Here is an 8,264-nt window from a genome sequence, read left to right as displayed (position 1 = left end):
TTTGCCATATTGACAAAATATCTGGATTTCTGGTCTCGAAATCCTGACCTCAAGTGATCCGCCCACATCGGCCCCCCAAAGCGCTGAGTTTACAGGAGTGAGCCTCCGAGCCCAGCCTCCTTTACTTTTTCAGTGTGTCTACTAAGAAAATTAAAATCACATATGCAGCTTCTGTTATATTCCTGTTGGCTCATGCTGAGCTGAAGGATCACATCTGAGCCTTAGGATGCTCATTCTGGAGGCATCTTTGAGGGTGGGTTAGGACGGGCAGGTTCATTAGGAAACAGGTACAGTTTTTCATATCAAAGGCCCATATTAAGGAGAGGACTCCAATTCCAATTTTCCAATCACAGGTAGTTTGTCACAAAGTAGTGTCAAAGAGAGATGTGATTTCCCTCCTCCCGTTGTAATAGATGGCGTGTTACATCCTATTAGGTAAAGGGTATTACCAGGCACTGCATAAGCACACTCAGATGCTTTTCCCCAATGTAAGTTTCAATGCCATCACTTATATGATGATCTCTATCTTACAGATTGGTAAACTGAGGTTCAGAGAGTTACTTCACTGGCTCAGGGCCATGTGGCTTCTGAGTAATAGAAGAGGATTTGAATCTTTGGCTTTGACTCTAGAAGCCTGAGAGCTCTACAGTCAGGATGTGTTTTCCCAGCATGAGGCCTTGCTTCTGCATTCAGACATGACCTACTGTTGCTTCAGTGAAGGGGGACGGCAGAGAAATCTCGTAGATGGAACCCATCTCTCTCAAGGACAGTGAGATTGAGTGGAGAAAACTTCACGTAGGCTCACAGCTGTGATGATAAAAAGATAATTTATAAAACCACCATGATTTGTAATTACTCATGACCCTTAGACATAAAGATCAAGCCAGAAATAACTCCGTAATAACAGCAATAACAAGAGTAGTTAATAATACTAGTAACTATTTACAATAGCAATGACTTGGAACCAACCCGAATGCCCATCAATGATAGACTGGATAAAGAAAACATGGCACATATACACCATGGAATACTATGCAGCCATAAAAAAGCATGAGTTCATGTGCTTTACAGGGACATGGATGAAGCTGGAAACCATCATTCTCAGCAAACTGACACAAGAATAGAAAACCAAACACCACATGTTCTCACTCATAAATGGAAGTTGGACAATGAGGACACATGGACACAGGGAGGGGAACATCACACCCTCGGGCCTGGTGGGGGATGGGGGACTAGGGAAGGGAGAGCATTAGGACAAATACCTAATGCATGCAGTACTTAAAACCTTGACGATGGGTTGATAGGTGCAGCAAACCACCATGGCACATGTATACCTATGTAACAAACCTGCATATTCTGCACATGTATCCCAGAATTTAAAGTAAAATAAAAATAAACAAATAATAATAATAATAGTAATGGCTTTTATTTATTAAGCGCTTACTCCACTTCAGCAGGCACTGTTTTAGTAAAGGACCACAATTTTAAAAGTAAACTCTGGAAGCAAAAATGCCTGGTTTCAAATCCTGGTTTTGCTAGTATATGAAGCCTCAGTTTCATCAACTATAAAATGAGGGTACCCGTATACACCATTGTCAGAATTATGAGATACTAGGCTTAGATACCAGACTTAGGTTTGTGTCTGGCACAGGGCGAATCCTCGGTTAACACTGCCTATTACAATCATCTCATTTAATCCCCACAATAACCCAATGGGTAGAGAGGATCAATTGTGATAAATGGGTGTGATAATATTCCCAGTTTACAGATGCAGAAACTGAGATACGAAACAATAAGAAACTTGTCAAAGTCCTTCCATTTCTCAGGATTGGAGATGGGATTCAGATCTAGGAGGGCCGGTTTGAGGATCTGCAGTCTTAGCTACCACGGTAGACCGTTCCTAACGTTAAACAGTTTGTAAAGTCATATTTTTTTCTTATTTTTTTTTTTTTTAAGACGGAGTCTCGCTCTGTCACACAGGCTGGAGGCTGGAGTGCAGTGGCGCCATCAATCTGGGCTCACTGCAAACTCCACTTCCCTGACTCAAGCAATTTCCCTGCCTCAGCCTCCCGAGTAAACTGGGATTAGAGGCGCACGCCACCATGCTCAGCTAATTTTTTTGGAATTTTAATAGAGATGGGGTTTCACCATGTTGGCCAGGCTGGTCTCGAACTCCTGACCTCAGGCAGTCCATCCACCTCAGCCTCCCAAAGTACTTGGATTATAGGCGTGAGCCACCACGCCCGGCACTTTTTTCTTATTCTTTTTAAATGATACTTACCACGTTAGTTCCTTGAAGTGTAGAAAGTGACCGCCCCGCCTGCCCAAGGCTTTGACGGAAGCCAGTGGGATAGTCCACAGCTCGGTGTGAGCAGAGAGGTAGCTGCCCCGGATGCTGCAGGGCTCGGCTGATGAATGACCCATCAGTTTCAGGGTCCCGCGGGTCCACGGGTATCCAGCAGCAATCTACGCTTGCCAAGAAGGCACAACACTAGCACTACAGCATCTCCCACTCTTCGGACTGCTCGAGGCCTGAGGATGGTTGGGGAGGAGGAAAGAACTGGACATGGTTGAGCCCGCTCAACACAGAGCTGCCTCCTGAGCCTGGCTGTTTGGCTGCTGTGATGCTGACCTCTGGTGGAGATGAGCTGCTCCCTCAGCCTTGACCTCCCCCTGAGGTCCAGGAGTCCCAGCGCTGGCTTCCAGCCCTGGCACCGGGAGGCAGACCTTGCATCCTGAGACCCCAGAGGGCCCACCTAAGCCCAACCTCTCTCCTTCTTCCAGGGCCCTGTGGCATCTGGAATTGTCTACCGCAGAACCTTAGGGCTCATGGGCTAGAAGAACCTTTAGCAAAAGGAACTTACCCTGCTGATGATTCTGACGCTGAACCCGCCCTAGAACCCAGCACTGGTCCAGTCTCCTGGAGAATTAAGGCCTTGGCCTCCCCACCTACTTCAGTGTTTTGAGCTACGCATTCTCTTCTGAAATGCGGTTACACTGCACTATAATAATACAATGTCATATTATGACGCTGAGATAGAAAAAGAAATGTTCTTGTCTTCTTATTTTCTCTTTGGGTGGTGCAGGAGTAAAACCAAGAGACGTTGAATCATCCTCAATATTATTCATCACTCTTCTCAAGCGTGTCACTCTGTAAAGATAACATATGAAAGAGAAAATGTTACCCTGTTTTATTAAGGAAAACTATGGACTAGGAAAAAAACTGCCTTTTTTTTTTTTTCTTTAAATAAGCTGCAATTGATAAGAAAAAGTTGAGTCAAGTCCCCGGAGGCCGGAATCTCATTGCTGAGCACCTAGCGCCACCTTGTGGTTGCTCTCAGGACAGCGATTCCAGCTTCCCACTCATTACCCACCACTAAAGACATTTATTGAGCATTTCTTAGGTGCCCTTTCACCTGTTTCTTTGCTGAGCCCCGTATCTGAATCTTTTATCTCAATGAACTTTGCACTGAACTCTCTTTCGATACACTCACTAATTTTAGCATGGGGAAAAGGGTGGCTACACAGTTGAGTTGGCCCAAGTCAGAAGGTGTCTATGGAGATATTCTTTATCCATGAGCACTCCCAGTTATTCCAATGTCAGCCCTGAGACCCTAAAGGTCACCCGCAGACTTAATTAGTGAGATGTCTTAAAATGTGTGTGTATATTTTCCCTTCCCTGTTTCTGGAAATACATTTTCCTGTTTCTCAGGCAGCAGCCATTCTGGTAAGACAGGCAAACTTCAGCACACACATGTTGGAGCAGAAACAGCTAATTAGTGACCGAGCCAGACCTGGGGCTTCAGGACTCTGTGAATCACTCAAAAAATGTCCACTGAGTCCTTCCTCTCTAGGGGACCCTATGCTAAGCTCAATGGTAAATCAAAACCCCACCCAGGACTTTGCCCTGTTAAGATGGAGCCTTGTCAGGGAGAGAGGCATCTACTAAAGAATGAGGTAAAAAAAGTAGAGCTGAAATTGTGCAAAGTATTACAAGGAGAGTTGTGTCCACAGACGGGATTTTTAGAGTCTGACTTTCAGAGACTTTAACGGACTGAAAAAAAATCATGGCCCCCTCCATAATCTATTTTAAATGAAAACAAACGATTTAAAGATAGGTGTAAAGAAACCCCCAAAAGGTTTATTTTTCCCATAATGTCATCTTTGAAACTATTTTATGCTATAAGGAATCAAATAGCATGTGATGAAAAATCGGGAGTGACCCCGTTTCTCTAATGCCTGAAATAGATGTTTAGCCAGCCTGTTGGAGAATCCAAGAACAGATACACATATAATAGGTCACAAAAATTTGGAAAGACGTTCCTAAGAAAATGGTAACAGTGCTGAGAGCTACAGGATAAGAAGGCAGAAAGGTGAAAAGCGTGACAAACAATTAAAGCAGGCAGAGCGTGTACGATGGTCCTGCAGAGGCTGAAAGAAGGCAGGAGAGGCTGGAACAGAGACAATGAGGACGGTGTTGTAAGAGAAGACAAGGAGCCAGACCACATCGGGCTTCGTGGGACACCTTGAGGAGTTTTGCCTTTATCCTCCAAGCAACGGAAAGCTGTCGAAGGGTTTTCATTGGCAGGGCACGGTGACAGGATGCAGCTGGTGTCACAGAAAACCACACTGGCTGGATGCCGAACGCGGATAGGACAGAGGATGAGCACCTTAGCCTAGTGTCCTAGTTTGTTTCGTGTCGCTATCACAGAATGGCAGGGACCGGGTATTTTATATGAATAGAAATTTATTGGCTCATGGTTCTGGAGACTGGGAAGTCCAGTGTCAAAGTGGTAGCCTCCGGCCAGGGCCTTCTTGCTGTGTCATCCCATGGCAGAAGGTGGACGGGCAAGAGAACACAAGAGAGCAGGAGGGCAAGAGGACCAGAGCCCAATAAGGCAACATTAAACCCCAGGAGAGACGATAGGGGCCTGGATGAAGAGTGTGGCAGACAAAACGCAGAGAAGTAAGTAGATTTGAGCAATATGTTGGATTGGGTATGGGTATAAGGAAAAGGGAGATGTCAGGATGTCTCGGGCTTCTCACTTGCTGGAACTAAATGAATTTAGTGTGGCTGAACTGGTGAGCAAGCCCCAGTATCTGCTTTCTCCTTTCTCCTTTAGTGATTGCAACAGAGTCCTCTGACATGCCACTTCCAATCTTCTCGGGCTCACTTACCTGTTTTTATCAGCTCTGGGAGGGCTCTGATGGACCCAAAGCAGGCACAGTTTGATGGCTCCCTCCCCTCTGACTCCTGCCATGCCCTTCTCATCTCCCACGTGGGCTTCTGCTGATATCACTGGACCTGGCATGGTGCCCATGTTTTGCATGGAAACCCAGAAAAGTGAAAGAGTCGGCACCCCACAGAAAAATGTTTTGACCAATGAGAGAAGCCACTGGAGAAATTCTTCCTGCATTCTCTCCCAGGGGTCTGGTCCTCAGAAACCGTTTATACAACTTCATGTCTTGTTTCTATAGATCGGTCAGTTAATATGGACCCTCGTATGAGCTCTCTCTCCTTTCTTCTTCACTCTGCTTGTCAGTTACTCCTATTTGGAAACCTTCAGCTCCGGACTCTGCTTTCCAGGAAACCCGGTGGTATGGTTTAAATGTGTCCTGCAAAATTTATGTGTTGGAAACGTAATCCCCAATGCAACAGCGTTGAGAGGTGGGAACTTGAAGAAGTGATCAGGTCATTAGGGCTCATGAATGGAGTAATGGATGGATTAATGTCGTTGGATAGATCAATGCTCATAAATGAATTAATTCTATGACCTCAAAGTGGGTTAGTCATCATGGGAGTGGGTTTCCAATAAAAGAATAAGTGCAGCCCCCTTCCTTTCTCCTGCTCTCTTGTGTTCTCTTGCCCTTCCACCTTCTGCCATGGGATGACACAGGAAGACGTCCCTGGCCAGATGCTACCACTTTGACACTGGACTTCCCAGTCTCCAGAACCATGAGCCAATAAATTTCTATTCAAATAAAATACCCAGTCCATGCCCTTCTGTCATAGCAACACAAAACAAACTAGGACACTAGGCTAAGTTAGTAATAGAATATCCAAGTTTTAGCTAGGAACACACTACCCAGCTAGAGACTAGATGTCCCAGCTTCCCTCACAACTACCTGCAGCCTTCTCGGTGTGATATGAACAAAGTGACATGCGCTTCTTCTGGGTCACGTTCTTTGAAAAAGGAAATTGCTTACTCATTATATCCTTTCTCTTTGCTTTCTCATATGGTGGAACATGGACGTGGCTAGCAAGCCAGCTTTGACCACGCAGATGAAGACAGCATCCAAAGGGAAGCAGAGCAGCCGGACACTGTGTGCAGGAGAGCTGCGCCACCCGACAACTTCTGGCTTATTTATTAACAGAAAGAAAAGGCCAGGCGTGGTGGCTCACCCCTGTAATCCCTGCACTTTGGGAGGCCAAGGTGGGCAGACGGCAAGGTCAGGAGTTCGAGACCAGCCTGGTCAACATGGTGAAACCCCGTCTCTACTAAAGATACAAAATATTAGCCAGGTATGGTGGCACATGCCTGTCATCCCAACTACTTGAGAGGCTGAGGCAGGAGAATCGCTTGAACCCAGGAGGTGGAGGTTGCAGTGAGCCAAGATCATGCCACTGCACTCCAGCCTAGGTGACAGGGCAAGACTCCATCTCAGGGAGGGGGCGGGAAGAAAGAAAGAAAAATGACTGTTTTTAAAGCACTGCCTGCCTCATATCTTACCCTGTACCATAACTCACACTTAGGGAACAGTGGAACAAGACCTGACTTGAGTGCAGTTTGGGGCATGTTGCATTTGAGAAGGTTTTGAGAAATCTAAGTGAAGTAGCAATTGATCCATTAGCTATGAGCCCAGATGTCAGAGAGAAGGTCTGGGCTGAAAATACAAGTTTGTGAATAGACTCCCTTTCATGTGTGGCTGGTAATTAAAGCCTCCATGTGTGTATGATGGTCTAGAGAGAAGGAAGAGATTGAGAAGACAAGGGTGCCTGTGGTGGGCAGCTTCTAAGGTGACCCCAGTTATCTGCACCTCCTGGTATTTTTGTCCATTTGCAATCTTCTCCACTTGAATGTGGGCTGAACCTAGTGACTCATTTCAAAAATATGAGTTACTAGGCAAAATGGCAAAAGTAATGGGATGTCACATCCAAGACTAGATGACAAAAATACTGGCTTCCATCTTGAGTGCTTCCTCTCTCAATAAGTTGTTTTGAGAGAAGACAACTTTCATGTTGTTAGCTGCCCTGGGGACAGATCTATGTGGCAAGGGCGTGAAGGAGGCTGCTACCCAACAGTCAGTGAGGGACTGGGGCCCTTAGTCCAACCTCTTGTGAAGAACGGAATTCTGCCAACTATCTGTGAGGGGGCTGGGAAGCAGATTCTACAATCCTTCTCAAGCTTTTAGATGACTGAGCCCCAACCAACACCTTGCAATACCTAGACTGCAGCCATATGAAGCTCTTAAGTCAGAAACATCTAGCTAAGCCACAGCCAGGCTCCTGACCCAGAGAAACTGTAAGGTAAAAAATACCTATTGTTCTAAACTACTAAGTTTGGGGAGAATTTGCTTCTCAGCAATTAATACCTAAGACAGAGCCCATGCAAGAGCCTGGAGGACCCCTTCCTTTAGCACCTGGTAGAGGAGAATGAGCCTAGAGCCTTACACATCAGGGCAATCCAGGTGAGTGCCAAATGTCTTTATCCATTTTATGCTGCTATAAAGGAATGCCTGAGGCTGAATACTTTACAAAGAAAAAAGGGGTTATTTGGCTCATGATTTGATGGCTGGAAAGTTTAAGATTTGGCGTCTGCATCTGGTGAGGGCCTCAGGCTGCTTCCATTCATGGCAGAAGGTAAAGGGGAGCCAGCTTGTGCAGAGATCACATGGCCAGAGAGGAAGCAAAAGAGGAAGGGATGGGATACCAGGCTCTTTTTAGCAACCAGCTCTTACAGGAATTAACGTACTGAGAAATCACTCACCTCTGAGAAAGGGCATTAATCTATTTATAAGAAATCTGCCCTCATGACAAAACACATCCCATCAGGCCCCACCTCCAACATTAGAGATCAAACTTCAACGTGAGGGCTGCAGGGGACAAATATCCAGATCATAGCACCAAGTCACAGAATCCAAGAGAAGAGGACTGGTCAGTAAGGAGAATAGTCAGCAGTGTTGAGATGCTGCCGACAGATCAAATAAGATGAGAGAAGAATGCCTGATGGACATTGAGATGCGGAAGTCACTGGTGACATTAG

At 45.8% G+C, this 8,264-nt stretch overlaps 1 long non-coding RNA gene across 2 annotated transcripts in view; it reads right to left on the bottom strand.

Moving 5' to 3' along the window:
• LOC105733838 (uncharacterized) overlaps positions 1-8,264 on the bottom strand; it is a 32,706-nt gene continuing 24,442 nt past the window's right edge. For both annotated transcript variants that reach the window (XR_010338398.1, XR_010338399.1), the window contains 3 exons: positions 2,865-3,151; positions 2,282-2,532; positions 1-807 (listed from right to left, as the gene is read on the bottom strand). This is a non-coding gene — a long non-coding RNA (uncharacterized LOC105733838). The remainder of the gene's footprint in view (positions 808-2,281; positions 2,533-2,864; positions 3,152-8,264) is intronic.

The sequence above is a fragment of the Aotus nancymaae genome, unplaced genomic scaffold (assembly GCF_030222135.1).
Source record: "Aotus nancymaae isolate 86718 unplaced genomic scaffold, 86718_ANA_hifiasm-v0.15.2.pri h1tg000059l, whole genome shotgun sequence".
In the NCBI taxonomy this organism is placed as follows: Eukaryota; Metazoa; Chordata; class Mammalia; order Primates; family Aotidae; genus Aotus; species Aotus nancymaae.
Note: the sequence above shows the minus strand (reverse complement) of the source record. Positions and strands in the feature narration are given on the sequence as shown.